Genomic DNA, 16519 nt, shown 5'->3' with positions numbered 1-16519 from the left:
GCAAGAGGGATGATGCAAGGATTAAGGATTACTCCATACCTGGATGTTAAAAGCAAGGATGGGTGAGAATGGTCAGCAGGCAGCCCCAGAGCAGGGAATGAGGAACTGAAATGGGGCTGAAGGCATCAGCATCCCCCAACACCTTTATGGGCATCTCAAAACCAAGGTGGAGCACCCAGATCTATTCTGATGCTGCCAAATGAGTGAGGGGTAGGAGGAAACACACACTGCCTACGTGCTGTGTCTACAGCAGGGTCATTCCACCAAAAATCAGGCCTTGTCTCAAACCAGAAGAGTGTCAGTGTGCCCCAGGAGCTGCAGCAAAGGGAGGAAGAGGAGGGAAGCCAAGCTGCCTGTGCCTGACCACAGCACCAGCACTCAGGGCAGAAGTTTAGGATGCTTCAAATCCCAACAGCTGCAGTGTGTCTTCAGGATCTGAGAAACCAGACCAAGCAATTGAAAAGGAATCCAGTTGTTTAAGCTTAGGCTGGGACTGTGTTTGTATTTGTTTTGCTTGTAACCTTTCGTTTCCAGCCTTCCAGCTAAAAGCCTGACCTTACATCTTGCTTAATAAACCTTTTGAAAAAGCTTTATTTTATCATCCAGCCTGGCCCGTGCTGCAGGGGTGATGGATGGGAGGGGCTGGTGGAGCTGTGGAGGTGCACAGGCACAATCCAAGGGTGCAGGGTGGGAAGCTGGGGTGTCCTGCTCTGAAATGTTATTCCACAGAGCCATGAGCACTCCTGTGAAAGGTTAGACAGAGGAGAGATCCTCTGCTAAAGCATCTCACTGCTTAGAATGCATTCAATGGAAAGAATACAGATGTCTGAACGTGTGCATAAAAGGATCTAGCTGATAATGATCAAATGCAATTTAGATATAAAAGCAAGTCTGTAAATGCAAGGGTTATTTTGAGTCTGGAGCCCTGGGAGCTTCCCTGCTGCAGAGCCAGGGTCCAGGAGCCCAGTTTGGTGTGGTTGAGCATCCCTGGAGCTGCCACCTAACTCTGCTGTGTCTGTGGAAACTGCATCACAAGCTCCTTCTGCCCTGGAGTCAGCTACGAGTGCTGGTACAAAAAATTTTGAGCCTTTTCTGCTCCGACAAAAAAAAAAAAAATAAAAATTCCCGTATCAAACATCCAGCCTGTCTCCAGGAGCCCTGCTCTTTCTCCTGACATCCTGTGCTGCCACAATCCACAGAAAGACAAACCCAGCACACACGAGATAACCCCAAATTTGATGATCAGGTGCTGAATTCAGCTGTGGGAAGGAAAAAAATCACCATTCCTTCAACTCTGCAGCAAATTCCAACAGCAAAGCTGGGAAAGGGGATTCTCCTTCCTGACAACCAGCATAACCCAGCCCAGAAATGGGTTTTATGCCCAGAAATGGGTTTTATACCCATTTACACTGCATCCACTTTGCTTTATAGCTACAGCAATAGTATTTATCCCCAGTGCTGAGACACAAAATAATTCCAGGTAACATTCCACATTAATGATCTGTTATTTTCACAATCTAAAGCCAGCACAACACAGTTCTGTACCCATTGCTAGTACCAAACAAAAGTGAAGTCAATATTATGTTTATGGCTGTAATGTTACAAATGTAAGAATAAATTTAAAATTATGGAGCAGAAAATTTGAATTTAAGAAGATTTTTCATCAAGCCAGCATACATTTATCCCTCACACTGAAATAGCAGTAATAGCAATTTGACCCACATAACTTTTTTGTTTCTTAAGTTATACTATTACAGACCAATTACACATTCTTTAAAGAAATGTTATTAATTATTGAAACATTAAAAAGCTGAGGTCATTGTTTTTTGTGCACTTAGCATAGCTTTTAAGACAGATTATAGGGAGAGAATCTTTTGCTAGATAGTCTTAAAATATTCACCAGTGCTAGAACAATTTAATGAAATTCACATTTATTTCAAGGATTTTTTTAATTAAATCTATTGGTTGTTGGTATCCGTAAACCCTTAAGAATAAACACCTGCAGTGTTTTATTATGTAAAAAGGTAGTTTAATTGCATCATATTTATCACAGACAAATCAAGCCCTATTCAGAAGATAATAATGACACAGTAATTGGACCAGTAATTGGTTCAGGATGATTCAATATTGTACTAATAATCATAAATACAACTGTCTCCTGCTTTGGTACAAGGCTGACACTGTATTATAGATTGGATTTGGTGCAATAAATATCCATGAACTGGGTCCAGTAGTGCCCAGGTCTTTAGTTCAACTGCCTTAGTAAATAACAGGTATCTAATAATGCAGCCTGCATGAGCAATCATTGTTTCCTGGAGGGAAACACTGGGAATGCTGCCTCTTTCTGCATCTGGGAATGGCTGGAAGAGGCATCCTTACAGCAATGCTTCCTTTGGCTCCCTGTGATAAACATTTGCCTCAGAGATGATTCCACTCCCAGGAAACCTGGTCATGCTCAGAGCCAGTTGTAAAGTAGATTTGTGTGATGAAAATCTTGCTTTTCTTTGGCTTTGCATTTATTTGTTTGCATTCTTGACAACTGGAGAAGTGGCACGCTCCAAGGAGGCACAATTTTCCAAAAATGCTCAGCATCTGCCTTCAAACCCTCCTGGGAGAAACAGGAGGATGGGCAAGATAACCCAAAATTGGTCACCCCAAACTCCACTTAGGCAGGAGCTGCACATGGTGTGGTTTGTCCCCAGTGGGCCACAGAACTCTGGGGATGGCACTGATGAACCTCTGTCACCACCAGACCCCAGAAAACCCTGGAATCTCCTATGTTCTCCATAGAAATCAGTACTGCTCTTCCTTGCTTTAACTCTGCCTTTTCCCTGCCTTTCCTGTACTTTCCCTGTTTGATCCAGAGCATCATCATCCAAAGGGAGGAGTTTTCCTTGCTCCCTGCTGCCTGCCTGGCACCATGGGGGTCCTGCTGCAGCATTTTGGCAAGTCACACTTCCTATTTCAAATAGGAATGGTTTTCTCTTAAAAAACCTAGGATTTTTTTTTTCTTAGGAAAGCACCCATTGAAAATAATAATGATAAAAAGGCTTTTTTTTTTTTTTGTTCCTCACTCTCACTGAACATGACATGTGACACTTAGGTCAGAACTCCCCAAAAACAAATATTCCAAAATAAAAGTGCTTACTAAAGAAGTGCTCATATTCATATTGCAGCAGTTAAAAAAAACATTTTAAAGACTCCACAATTTCATCTGGAGCTTCAGAGATTCCACAATTTCACGTGGAGTTTCGACCACAATTTTCCAGACTGTCCTGATATGATTTGAGCACCTGCTTAGTCTCATGTTATCATGATTTACCCATTGTGTTAATTAAAGTGTTATTTAAGGTACAACATAAATGGGCATAGTGGTATCCAGCTTTAATCTAGTTTCTTTTGCTCTCTGAGTGAATATAGAATTTTAAGAGTATGACAATATAGAAATGAAGTATGGGAATTAGGAGATACTGAACTTTTAATTAATTTCCTTTCTTGACTTGTGTGAGGAGGAAGGAGTGGAAACCTAACGGAGCCAGGGCCTGGTGGCAAAGGGCAGCTGGTAGGAGGTGGCAGCCCTGTGGCCAACTGCTTGTTTATGGAGGGTTGATGCAGTGAAACAGGGAGCACAGACCCACTGGCCTGGCATTTGATGACAGCTGTGAAAATCAGCCCTGTCACCCCCGCACTCAGCACGCGCTGGGCGCACCCGCGGCTCCTGCACCAGAGCTGGGACCTTTCAGAGGCAGCCAAAAGGGAGTGGAGCCTCATTATCCCCCAAACAATGGTCCTTATTCACCAGACACTAAACTGGCCTTTCATCAGCACGTTGTAGGGCACAAAGCTGGGATGGGGATAACACAGCCCCTTTATTGCCAGGGCAAACGCCCAGGGTTTGTGGCCCTGGCTTGGAAGGGTGCCCTCGGCAGATAAATTGTAGGAATTTACCTTTTCTCCTTTAATTTCTCTGCACTGGAAGGAGAAGCAGCCAGGCTCAAGATGGACAGTGTGATTCTGATATCTGATTGCACATCTCCTTGATGCCCCATCCCTCTGGCTGACACCTCCACCCCAAAACACAACAGCTGGAGGGAAGGAGGGACATGAGGAGTGCAGACAGAAGAAGAGACCCTTGAAGATTCTGCCGAGGAGCAGCCCTGGCATGGGCACTGAGGCTGAAACCACTCTGTACAAATGGTATTCCACAGCAGAATGGCACCAGAGGACCAGCTGCCTCCTGGGGTCAAAGGGATGGAGCCCAAGCACACCAGTAAGGTGGCAACCAGGGGAAGGCACACAACACCAAACCATCCCTTTTATTTTTTTTCCCCTTGGTGCTCCATCCCCAAGCCATTTTTTTTCCCTGAGTGTCTCTTACCTTAGCCTTGCACAGGGAGGAGGGAAAGGTGAGAAGACAGGAGAGCTATCGCTGTGCACAGCCAGGCAGGCAGGCAGCAGAGGTAGATGAACAGAATGTGTTGAAAGCATCATGATCCAGCGCCAGGAAATAACAGTTAGCATATCCCTGAATGACATTTACAGGAAACCTATGTTTCCTTTTCAGGGCCATAAGCTTCAACAAACTGGTGTGTTCAGTCAGCCCTTCCCCATGTACAGTATGGATGCCACAATTTTCTCAGCATATGCTCAGCTGCGTCCTTCTGATGGCATCCACGTTGGCGCCTTTCCATCTATAGGCATGGAGGGATGTCTTCATCTTCTGCAGGAGTCTGGGGCTACTGCCAAAGGCAGGGATCCAAGCACCGCAGGCAAGGAAAGTGGATCATTTTGGTTCCTGAATAAGGATTAGGCTTTGCAACACCTGAGCAGTGAAAATCCTGCAGAGCCTTGGTGGCCGGAGCCAGGAAACGCCGCGGTTTAACGCTGAGCCTGGTTTAACCAAGGTGGATGCTTGCTGAAGAGCAAATTAGAGGAGATTTAGGAAACAAATGGCAAATAGGCAGTGTAATGTCCTTATAAAGGCTTCAATGGGTTTGGCTCTGATGTTTTCTCAACGTGTAAGAGATAACACCTTCATTATCTTAACTCTCCTCCAGCCCTCACCTAAGAAAACACACACAGCTTTCACTCCAACAACTCCTTCACTTATTGAGGCAGAGATCCCTTTGATCTTTTCTTCTATATGCTGAGGAGCCCAGTTATACATCATCCTAAGCACCAGCACTAGTCAAATCCCTTTATTATTTACTTTATTTTTAATCACAAACAGAAATAAAAAAAAAAATCCTTCTATTTTCCCCCTGAAGCTTATCCATTTCTTGTCTTTTCAGACTATGGGCCAAAATGTACTTTTCTGACTTGAGAAAGGAGGATTTCACTGAAATAAACAGGATACCCAGAATTAAGGGCAGGATTTTGTCTACACACTGTTTTATCCAATCTACATTTATCGTCTCTAATACACTTAGGAGAGAAGAAGGGAATTTATTTGGATATTAAATGGCCCTGGAAATCATTCTCAACAAGGAATAAAACATTCCCTTTACATAAAATCACATTATAGAAAAAGTGTTCAAGTTAATTTAAGGGGAAAATTTAGAAAACAAAAGCCAAGTCACAGCCACACACATACACAAACTGGCCTCACTCCTGCTTGGGGAAGAGAACTGAAATATTTCCTCTCCTCCTCTCTGGCCAGCTCATTTTACAGAAATGAGAAGGTAACCTTATCGATCAGCAGTGCATAAAAGCCAGGCATACACAAAGCAGGGAGAGGTGGGTGATATAGATGAGAATTAAAAGTGTTTTTATGGCTCTGCACCTGATCAGGAAAAATCTTTTTCAGCTCAAATGCATGAAAGTTGTCTCCTACTCTTAAGCCATTTTTCACCTCTTTCATCAAACACGTGCTTTGCCCAAAGAAATGATGACAACACATGGCTAATTAACAACAAAGAATAATTGAACTATGGCTCTAACTATCTACCTTTAAATCAAAGGAAGAAGGCAACCAATACTAAAATTTAATCTGTCCTCTGGGGCTGGAGACAGCTTACAGGTTCAAGTCAGATAGCAAATGTAGCTAAATGGCAGTCAGAAAAGATCATGTGACTGGGGGCTAAAAACTAATTAATCTCCATAAAGCTGTAAGTGAGGTAGGTAAGATGACTTGAAATCTGATTACATTATTGCATTTAAGGAGGGAAAATGCAGCATGTATTTTTCATGTTGATTTTAACCACCTGAGCCCTTAATGACATTTTGTACCTTGAAAGAAAACTCATATTTCATTTATATTTTAAAAGACTTACAAAGATGCTATTGTCATCCGCACAGAATTTACAAATTTAGTCTAAATAATGCTGCTATGAATCACAGGGAGTGCATTTCTAAACTTTTTTTCCTGGTGTCAGCCAGAAAATTCCATGTAACTATGAGCAGCTATAAAGCCAATCATTTAACAAAAGCTGAAATAAATCTAAGGGAAAGAATAATTTTACAACATACTCAAATAGAGGAGGAAAAAAAGACCCTGCATTCTAACTGACTGCTGAGGATGCACGTGCATTGCTCCTCTGATTTGTAAATAATCTCCAACGCTAAATTTTAAATTAGTGGAAACACAGCATTGATTATTGTTTCTATTATTTATAAATTGCTATAAAAAAAAAAAAACAACACCAAAACCCACCCCCCCAGAAAAAAACAAGAAAAACCCAAGCAAAGAAAAATTCTAGACGGGTAGGAGAGCTCAACTGAATGAATTTACTCAAATTATACATGATATCAACAAACTTAAATGTAATCTTTTTAATTGTGCAGGACAGATATTGGAATACAGGATAGGAAAAGGGCAAATGGCCTCAAGTTTCTCCAGAGGAGGTTCAGGTTGGATATTAGGAAAAATTTATGCACAAAGAAGGGTTAAGCAATGGCAAATGTTGTCCAGGGCAGTGGTGGAGTCACCAGCCCTGGAATTGTCCAAAGCAGGAATACATGTGGCACTTTGTGACATGGTTTGGTGGGCATTGGGGGTGTTTTGAAGTTAAAACTCCATTTTAGAGGTTTTTCCCAACCTTAATGATTCTAGGAATGTAAAGGAAGAGAGAGGAAACAGAAAGCTGCAACCACGTACCAAGCTGAAACCAAGCCTGAAGTTAATTTTGGAGGTTTTAGTCATGGCTATGGACTGCTGTGCATAATCTCTGCTTCTTGTGCAGCAGCATCCATGCTAATATTAAAGACTGGAAAACACCACAGACACACCAAAATAAAATAAATAAAGCTAACCTAGAAGCAGAGGCATTATCAGACTCAATAACATGTTTTGAAATTCAGAACCAGCAGTACCTGGCAGCCTGTGCAGGGGGCTGAGACAGGGACAGTTTTATGTGATAAAAACCTGTACTTTTAAAATGTTCGTAAAATACTTGATATACACTGCTGAACAAGTATATAGTGGCAATAAATAAACAGCATTTAACTTAACAAGCACACATTTATAGGTATAATAATGGCATCTTGCACTTCTGCAACACCTTTGATCCCAGAATTTCCGAGTTCTTTGCAAGGATTAATTAATTAGGCTTCAACACGCCCCTGCACCAGATGTCATTAAAATACTTTTTATGGCCTACAAATTCTATGAAAGACACGCTTGTATTTCATGTCTTATTGTGCCTCCTACCCAAAGCAATTACTTTTCTCCTCACTTGGCTGTGTGGTGGATGGAATTGATGGAGGGGTCCTGGCAAGAGTCTCTTCTGGATGATCAGGAAATTCAGGAGCTTCACACCTGTGTGAATTTGGGGAGTTCATGCCATGCACCCTTCCCTCAAGCAGCTTTGCCTGTCTTGCTCCTAAAGCCTCAGGTTTTCCTTCCCCACCTCCTGTGTTGCTCTTTGCTATGACTGATCATCCAGAAATGCTCAAGGCTTTTGCAATTTTGCTATTTAGAGTTAAAAAGACATTTTTCCCACATGGTGAAACTGCCATGTGGCTGCAAAGTGCCCCCACACCACCCCCCCCATCCTTCCCCTGCTTTTTCTCTCAAAAACCAAATCATTGCACTTCTTACATCTTTATTCCCACTTTTGCCAGAACCCAACATGAATTACAGCTCAAACCCTCCTTGAGAGTGATTTAAGGTAGAGCAACTTGGCAGTAAGACTCACAGGGTGTTTGTAAAGTCTGGCACAGATGGATGCACCTCCTTGCATGAACCCTTAGCCTCCATGGGAAAAGGCAGAACAGGGGAATCAGCTCCCAAACCTCATCCTCTGCTTATCACTCTTATCTAGAGCTGGCAGTGCATCTTTTCCTGGACTGTGATTAGTGAAAAACTCCCACACGGAGCAAAGTTTGGCTCTATGACTTATTAGACTTAGGAGAAGTCACACAGGCAGCTGAATTAAAGATTTTATTTCTGCTGGGCTCTTCCTAATATTTCTTTCCTCCTGCTTCCAGGTACCTGATGAGATCACAGAGCTTGTGAGGTTGTTGATTCAAAAGTCTTCTCTATTTCATCTATTATTTACAGAAACTGGTTGTGTCTCCTGGCCAGCACTCAAATTTAAGCAAAATTTGGCCAATGAGTTCAATTACATGGACATGCACATCACCTCCTAAAAACACACCTGATGATATTTTAATGTCACTTATACCAGCCAACCTTAGGCTGATTGTCTCCAAACCTATCTATATTGTATCTTTGAAATAAAACACTTATAAGGAGCTTATAAAAATATGGAGAGCGAGTTTTTAAACAGGCAGATAGTTACAGGACAAGGGGAATGTTTATGCACTAAAGAGGGGAGATCTGGATTAGATGTTAGGAGGAAATTCTTGACTGAAAGATGTTAAAATATTCCTCAAAGCACCAAGAGAAGGATCTCCTTGAGTCCCACCAGCCATACACACTCTAATGGCAAAATCACCCTGCCAGAGGGACAGGTCAGTGGCTGTGGCCATGGGTGGTTGGGTGGCACATTACACAATAATCCAGGACATTTTTACCATCCCACTGACAAATCACAGGCTCTCACTGAGCAGATATGTCCTGACATGTCCTATGCAATTATTTCTCAGGGTGTTGGGCACAGTCTGAGAGTTCCCTTTACCTGAACCATGCTTTGTAGGAATGGCTCACCAGAAACCAGACATGGAGCACAGACCATGCCAGTGCTCCTTCTTTGAGCAGATGTGCTGTCTGTCAGGAGCTGCAGCTCTGCCTCAGGTTCAGCATTTCCTCTGTCACTGTGCTCACTTATTCAGGCCATAAAGAGCAACTGTCTGACCAGGGGACAGGCACAACTCAGCTCAAAGCCTGGGTTTGTTTGGCTTTTCTATAGCCCTGTGCCATCATGTTTTGTCACACCAGGTCTCGTGCCAGCTACTTCTGAGGAAAGCTCTGCTGACCAGCATTGAGCCTGCTGCCTAAAAAAGGTACTTTGTGCATTCCTTTTCTGGAGGAAATTAGTTTGTTCCTTCCATGGTGGAATGAGAGGGAATCTCTAGGCCAGACTTCAGATTCCTGACATAATTCTCCACCTACTCAACAACAGAATGAGCACATTCCCAACAGAGTTTGAGGATGTTGCAGCTCCATGTGCCTACAGAGGGTAAGAAAGTCTGGACTGCCCACAAAAGTGAACTTTCCTTAAGACAAGAGAATCCTTTAAAAATAAACCATGACTTTACCTTTTTTAGGTCACTTTGATAATGTAGCTGAGTCCAGCTGGGCTGAATAAGTATTTGTACCATACAGACTTTGATACCACAGCTCTGCATGCTTAAATATTTAATTCCACTGAGGTACTGTGCAACCAAAATACCTTGGCTTAATTTAGGTTGCATCTGGAAACATGTCATTTGAGATGCCAAGAGGTAGCTTTCTAATTTTTTTTTCTTCTCTCTTCTCATGAATCTACAATTTCTACTCCCAAGTTTAAAGTGTGTAAAAATTCAACTTTTTTTTAGATAGATAATGTTGCAATCCAAGGGTTGGCTCTTGGTCTGAATAGACCTTGGTTTTATATACTGGAGCCAAAACACTAGATACAAATCTATCTGTAGGCTCTTTAATAAGAAAGATGGCAAGTATATTCTGGTTTAATATAAAAGCCAATTCAACTATTAATCACGATTTCAGATAATTCCTAATGTGGCATGGTATCATTTAATTTCCAAAAACCAGAGGAAGTGACAGCACACATTCTCTTGATCCCACATAATGATATCATGCAAGGAAATCCTTCCTAACCACTTCTGTGCACAGGTCATAAATTACCAACCAGACACATAGAACCCCCTTTAATATTTTAAAGTCTCATTTTTTTTGTGTATTCTTTCCTCTTGTTCATGCTTTGTCTTCACAAATACGCCTGGCCATAATGAAAATAAACCTGCTGAAGTCTCTGTGGCCTGAGACAAGCTATAACACATTTCTGCACCACGGGGTGGGCTCAGGGGATACCTACTGAGAAAATGCATCCCCCACTACGCATGCCCAGACTATTAAAATGAATTGACATGTTAATGCTGACAGGAAAAGAGCACAAGAGAGCTTGCTAAATTACTGCTCAGTCAGGCACCAGGAATTCCTGAGTGGCTAAGTCCTGAGCAAAACCTGCAGCAAGGAGACATGGAGGGAAAAAAAAAAAAAATTACAGAAAAAAGAGGGAGAAAGAGGAAGAGAGGGGGAAAAAGAATGAAAAAAAAAAAAAAAAAAGTGGGTGAAAAAAAGAAACTTTATTGTCAAATGCAACAAAACAAACAAACACCAAGGGTTTGTCATGTTAGTAATGCACCTACTCATAAATCATATGGATTTTAATCATACCTGCCACCTCAGCCTGCTTCTCCCCTGAGAAATTGTTTTCTTTTTGCTCCCTCCTTCACTCGCTTTCAATTATCTGGAAGCTGTTTCTCCTGTTTATTTATTTATCTAAAGTTCACATACAGTATGCATGCACAAATTTCCTCTGGGGGCCTGAGCCCAGGCAGATCATACAGGGATGCAGTGGAGCATGGCAGCTGAACATCTCAGATGAATGTACTCAGCCTCCAAAACCTGCTTTGGACCACGGTGACAAGAGGAGGGGAGGACAGAAAGTAATTAGTGTGTGTACAATGATGGATTATGGCTTAATATTCAGGCATTTCACCTTTGCACTGTTATAGGTAGGCCCACAAGATGACAAACCACATTCTTGCCAGGGAGGGAAAAAATAGATGAAAAAGGTGTGTGGGGGGGAAAAAAATCCCCACAGGATTTTCACTCCTTTAGCCATGTCCTCTGTTCAGTGAATAAATTGCTTTGGTTGTTTTAGTTACCTTTCAGACCTTCTACAGTTTGGAAAATGCACATATACATCCATGAGGAACCTGAGGGGCAACTGCTCAGTGGATTCCTGACAAGCTGGCACAATATTGTTTTTATGTCTCACAGCTTCTATATGTAACTTTAGTACTACAGAGCAACTCACTCTTTCAGATTTTAAGGAGTGAACTGCCAGTGACCTTTTCTCAGCTCTGTGAGGTGAGTGCACAGCACAGATCCATCATCAGAGGAAGATGTTGTAGACAACTTTAAGAAAAAAAAAAAAAAAAAAAAAAAAGGCATCATTTTTGCAAGTCAGATTGAAGGAAAATAGATGAGGAGAGTTAACTACAGGTTAAATAGAGTTTTAACTCCAAAAATGAGTTTACAGACTAACTGAAGCATTAGGCCTATTGTAGCTTTTCCAGGAATGCTTGAAACTATAGTTGCTGTGCAGGGTATTGCTCAATTAAAGGAACATAGACAGCTCTCCCATTTTGGAACACTTGTAGAAATTAAATGGATCACATGCAGCTTGACATTTTGCAAAATAAAAGAATAATGGGGGCACTGTATTGTTTTTGCCTTTTAAAGAGAAGAGTCAAGCTCACCCTGTGAAGCTTAACTGGAACCAGGATCTGGAATCTGAGTCCAGATTTCTTCCCCCCACTGCTTTCTCAGAAAACTCCTGATGCTCCAGTTAACCCCTGCAGCACCACACACTTCCCACTGGGTATTTAATACACCTCCAGCCTGATGTTTTGAAATAGTCAGAACTCTTTTAGTCAAATTCATCTGAGGGGAAGTAGCTGCCTGCTATGGCAGATTCTGCAGTTCAATATTTCCCTCTGAAGGCCATGAGCTGGTTATGAGACAAGTCTTGTGCTTCATGTCCTTTGAATAAAGACTTTTTGGAGGAATTCAGCTGCCAATGTGAGGTGTGGGGTGAGAACTGGTTTCTCAGAATCCCCATCTGCAAAAGCCAAGGAGCTCACAGACTTGCACACATTTTTTGTTCCCTGTGCAAACTCTGCCAAAACCTGAAATCCTTGAGATCAAGAGTTTTCTGGTGTCCTGTGGCACTTCAGCCCTGTCACATAAATCAAGTTCATGCTGTGGTCAGGGCAGATTGTTCACCAACTGAGGAGCCACAAACACTTATGTATGTGCCATCTTTTAAACATTTCAACAGCCCTGTTAAATGTTGTCACATAAGCTAAAAATTAACCGTGAAGACACACTTTTCCTCACATTCACTACAGCTGAGCCTGAAACCAAATCCCAGATGTTCCCAACAAAAGCCATCTTGATTCACTGCTTTCCAGAAAAGTGTTTCTAAGAAATTCAAGGAGGTGTCCCTTGTCCTGATTTCATGGACACTGTCCAACCCACCAGGGACATTTAGCCCAACTCAGGACAGCCACTGCCACATGTCTATACAAGAAAATGCTTTGGGGTGCTCTGATTTCAGCCTTGCAGTGCCTGAAGGGAACCTAAAAAAAAGATGGAGACTGTTTACAAGGGGCTGGAGTGATAGGGCAGGGAAGAACTGAAAGAGAGCATGTTTAGATTGGATTTTAGGAATAAATTTTGCCTTGTGTGGGTGGGCAGGCCTTGAATCAGAGAAGCTGTGGTTGCCCCTGGATCCCTGCAAGTGTCCAGGGCCAGAACAAGATGAGCAAACAGTTTGTTTCCCTCTGTCTCTCTGAATTACCTGAGCCAGAATATATCACAGGTGGTTTCCTGTGATCACATCTCAGCTTTGAAATGCCATCAGCACTTTCTGACTGTGGCTTCTCCCACCTGAAGATCAAAGCCCTGAATGTGTTCAGTTCATCTTCCTTGGTATAAATGACAAATAGGACATTTGCTACAACTTTTATTTAATTTTGTATTTTCATTTGCAATCTCAGATATCAAAGAAAGCCAAACTGACAAAAGCCAGCTTGTAAACCCAGTCAAGTGGAGTTTTCCAGTTTGCAGAAATCAACCCATAATCGACTTTATTTAAATCTCTGAGTGCATAAAAGGCTGCAGGTTGTCAGAATAAGACAGAAACAAAGAATCACAGAATTGCTTAAGTTAGAAAAGATCTTCAAGATCATTGAGTCCTTCCATTCTCCAGCACTGTCATCACTAACCCATGTCCCCAGAGGCCACTTCCACACAGCTTTTAAACCTCTCCAGGGATGGGGACCACTGCCCTGGGCAGCCTGTTCCAATGTTTGACCACCTTGACAGTAAAGAAATTTTCCCTAATTTCCTCCTAATTTTCTCCACCTAAACCTCCCTTGGCACAACTTGAGTATATTTCCTCTTCTGCTCTCATCAGTTCCCTTCTTGGTGTCCCCCTTCAGGGATGGAGAGCTGGTCTGAGGGATTTATTTCAGCACAGCAGTCACCCACAAATGAACACTCACAATTAAGTGGGATTTACCTCCACAGGTGTTTCTTCAGTCTCTTTTTTTATTTTGCTATAAGCTCTTCCACCAACTGGTGCATCATCATTTTTGATTGTTTTGTCTTCATGAATCTATGAGGGCTTGTAAGTTACCAGTCACCCAAATTTTTTGCAAAAGAGGCATCTCTTGCAACTGGTCCAGTTACATGGACCAAGATACAGTAAAAATACCTCTCAATTCTGTTACTCCAGTGTCAGGAATTAATGCCAAAGTTTTGACAGACTCTAAATAAAAGCAAACAACAGACAAAACAAACAAACAAAAAAATCAAACAAAATCCCCAAGCTCTTTAATTTGCTTCAGTTTCTCCCAACCTTGCAGCAATGTGAGTTTTCCTTATGGCTGGGGGGAAAAGTGAAGAGTTACCATGGAAATTGCCACAAATCTTTTTCTTTCAGCCTCCATCAAGCTACAGAGCACATTTGTAAAGACACACACAGAATCCACTTGTCATTAAAGAACTTGGGCTGCAACAGAACTACGTTTTCCCAAGTTTTACAACATATTTCACAATAATTTGCTCTGCTCTCCTTCTCATCACAGAGGCAATATTAGAATGATAATGACTTACATGCTCTGTCATAGTTTACTACTCTGACCTTTTCAGTATTCTGCCTTTTGAAAGCTTGACAGGGCCACCTCTCCTGCTCACTTCAACATGGCAGAGAGCTGGGACCAAGGAAAGAAGGGGATAGCAGCAGTAGACACTCTGCCAAATTCTCTTAAGATTTAAATAACCTTCCTGCAAATCATCATTTCTGGGGTGTATTTAAGCAGATTTCCTGCATTTCTCCCAGCACTTTGTGTCCCTGGAATTGCACTGGTCATGCAGAGCAATGGCTTACCCACAGTAGGTGCACTGGGAAGTGAGAGGTTCTACACCCACACTTTACTACTTGAATATCAGTTTGGCCTTTTGAATTATTCATCAGCTCAAGAGCAAAGTCAGATTTCGGTCCCAGATGTCTGTTTTCTCAGCATGCAGAACTTTTTTTTCTGGTTTTTTTTTTTTGTTTTTTTTTTTTAATGTGCCATTGCAGACCCCAAGCCCATCCCCTTAGACATAGCATTGACTTCATTTTATTAGAGCAGACTTTTTTTTTTCAGCTGCATTTTCTGCTTGCAATTCCACTATAAATCATCAGGAGCATGAAGGAGGCTCCCCAGGATCAGTGCACAGCCTGCTGCACAAGTGTGGGGTCACAGGTAGATGTGCTTGCATTGCTCCCATTCCCTCAATTCCCAGAGCATGAAGAGACAGAGAAAGGCCCTAAAGAGAGTCATTGACAATTCTCCTTTCCCTTGTACCTCTTTTAGTGGTACAAAGCATATCCTTCTTGAAATGAGGGCCTAAAAGGGCAGTAGCCTCTTAAACCAGTGGAAAGCTTGTGATGGAGAAAACAATTGCAGGGATTAAATAATCACAGAATCCTTTAGGTTGGGAAAGACCTCCAAGATCATTGAGTCCAACCTTTGACCAAACACCATCCTGACAACTAATCCAGAGCACTGAGGTTTCTGGAGCACCTCCAGGGGCTTCACCAGCTCTCTGGGCAGCCCCTTCCAATTCCCAGTGAGCTTTTGAGTGCAGAAATCTCTCCTGATGTCCAACCACGATGTGCACAGCAAATGGGGCTCCTCATCTCCTGGGGCAGCTGCTCCCCATCCCAACATTTTGCTGTGCTGCACTGGCTGACAGCTAAACCCTCAGATTCCAGAGATTCAAAGGGAGCTCTCAGCCTCCTGCTGCTCAACCTGACCTCCCTCAAACACTCCCCTGATGCTGCTCCCTGCCTTCCTACAGCTGAGGTGGGGATCAAGCCACTTTCACCCTTTCACATCTCCATCTCACATCTGTCCTCTCCAATATTACTTGCAGGTGTTTTGAGAAGACCCACACACACTTCAGGCTGCCTTTTCCCCCTTCTTTTCACTGCTCTGAAACAGGCTGCCCTGTACATCAGATCTGCTCCTCCAGTACACCACTTCAATAAAAACCAGGTGCTCCCTGCTTCCCTGTGGGATCCTGTCCCCCTGCCAGGCATGTGCTCTGCACAACACCCTGCCCTGGTGAGGGAAGGGTTAATGAGCCCAGAGCCTGCTGCTGGAGGATTATTTAGCACACCAGGTGCCTGCTGCACTCTCACTGAGGAGAGCCTGGGAACAGAGATGAATCAGGGCTGCAGCTGTGTGAGAGGGGGAGCTGGGGAGGCAGTGGGGATCTCCCTGGGACCCTCTGTCCTTTACACAAGCACAGAGCATGAGCTGAGCAAACCCCAGTGTGCCCTGGCCATGCCTGCACCCCCTTTGTCTCACCTTCCTGGGGAACACCAGCACCCTCACAGTCTGCTGGTCCCCAGAACTGGGCAGATGCTCATCACTGCCTTTCACCTGTTGCTTGCTAAGTTGCTCTGCTCAAGTACAAAGACTTTCCGTGCCTGTAGGGAAATAAAAATTTTGCTGTGTCGTTTAGTTCCTCTTATCTTCACAAGAGTCAGACTTCAAGACACCTAAAAGCTCTTACTGCTCTTCTTAGGCCCACTTCTCCAAGTGCTGCTTCCTCTTCCTTCAGGGAACAGTTTGATGTTGCAGTTTTTCGGTGGATTTTGTGTTGGTTTTTTTTTTTTTTTTATCTAAACAATAAATAATTTGATACCATAAGTAACTCTTGAGTTTTCCTTTCACACAAGAATAAAAAAGCAAGGGACAACCTGTCCCACACAGGAATGCAGGGGAGACCCTCACATGGCACCAGGAGGGATAACTAGAATTGCAA

The 16519-nt window shown here is 42.8% G+C and overlaps 1 long non-coding RNA gene across 1 annotated transcript; it reads right to left on the bottom strand.

Moving 5' to 3' along the window:
- Positions 1-10884: 10884 nt before the first annotated feature.
- Positions 10885-16301, bottom strand: LOC306804607. Its single transcript, XR_013774950.1, has 2 exons — positions 16060-16301; positions 10885-11032 (listed from the first exon to the last, which is right to left on the bottom strand). It is a non-coding gene; the product is annotated as an uncharacterized lncRNA (long non-coding RNA).
- Positions 16302-16519: the final 218 nt, after the last annotated feature.

This window comes from Erithacus rubecula (assembly GCF_903797595.1).
Source record: "Erithacus rubecula genome assembly, chromosome: 8".
Taxonomy (NCBI): Eukaryota; Metazoa; Chordata; class Aves; order Passeriformes; family Muscicapidae; genus Erithacus; species Erithacus rubecula.
Note: the sequence above shows the minus strand (reverse complement) of the source record. Positions and strands in the feature narration are given on the sequence as shown.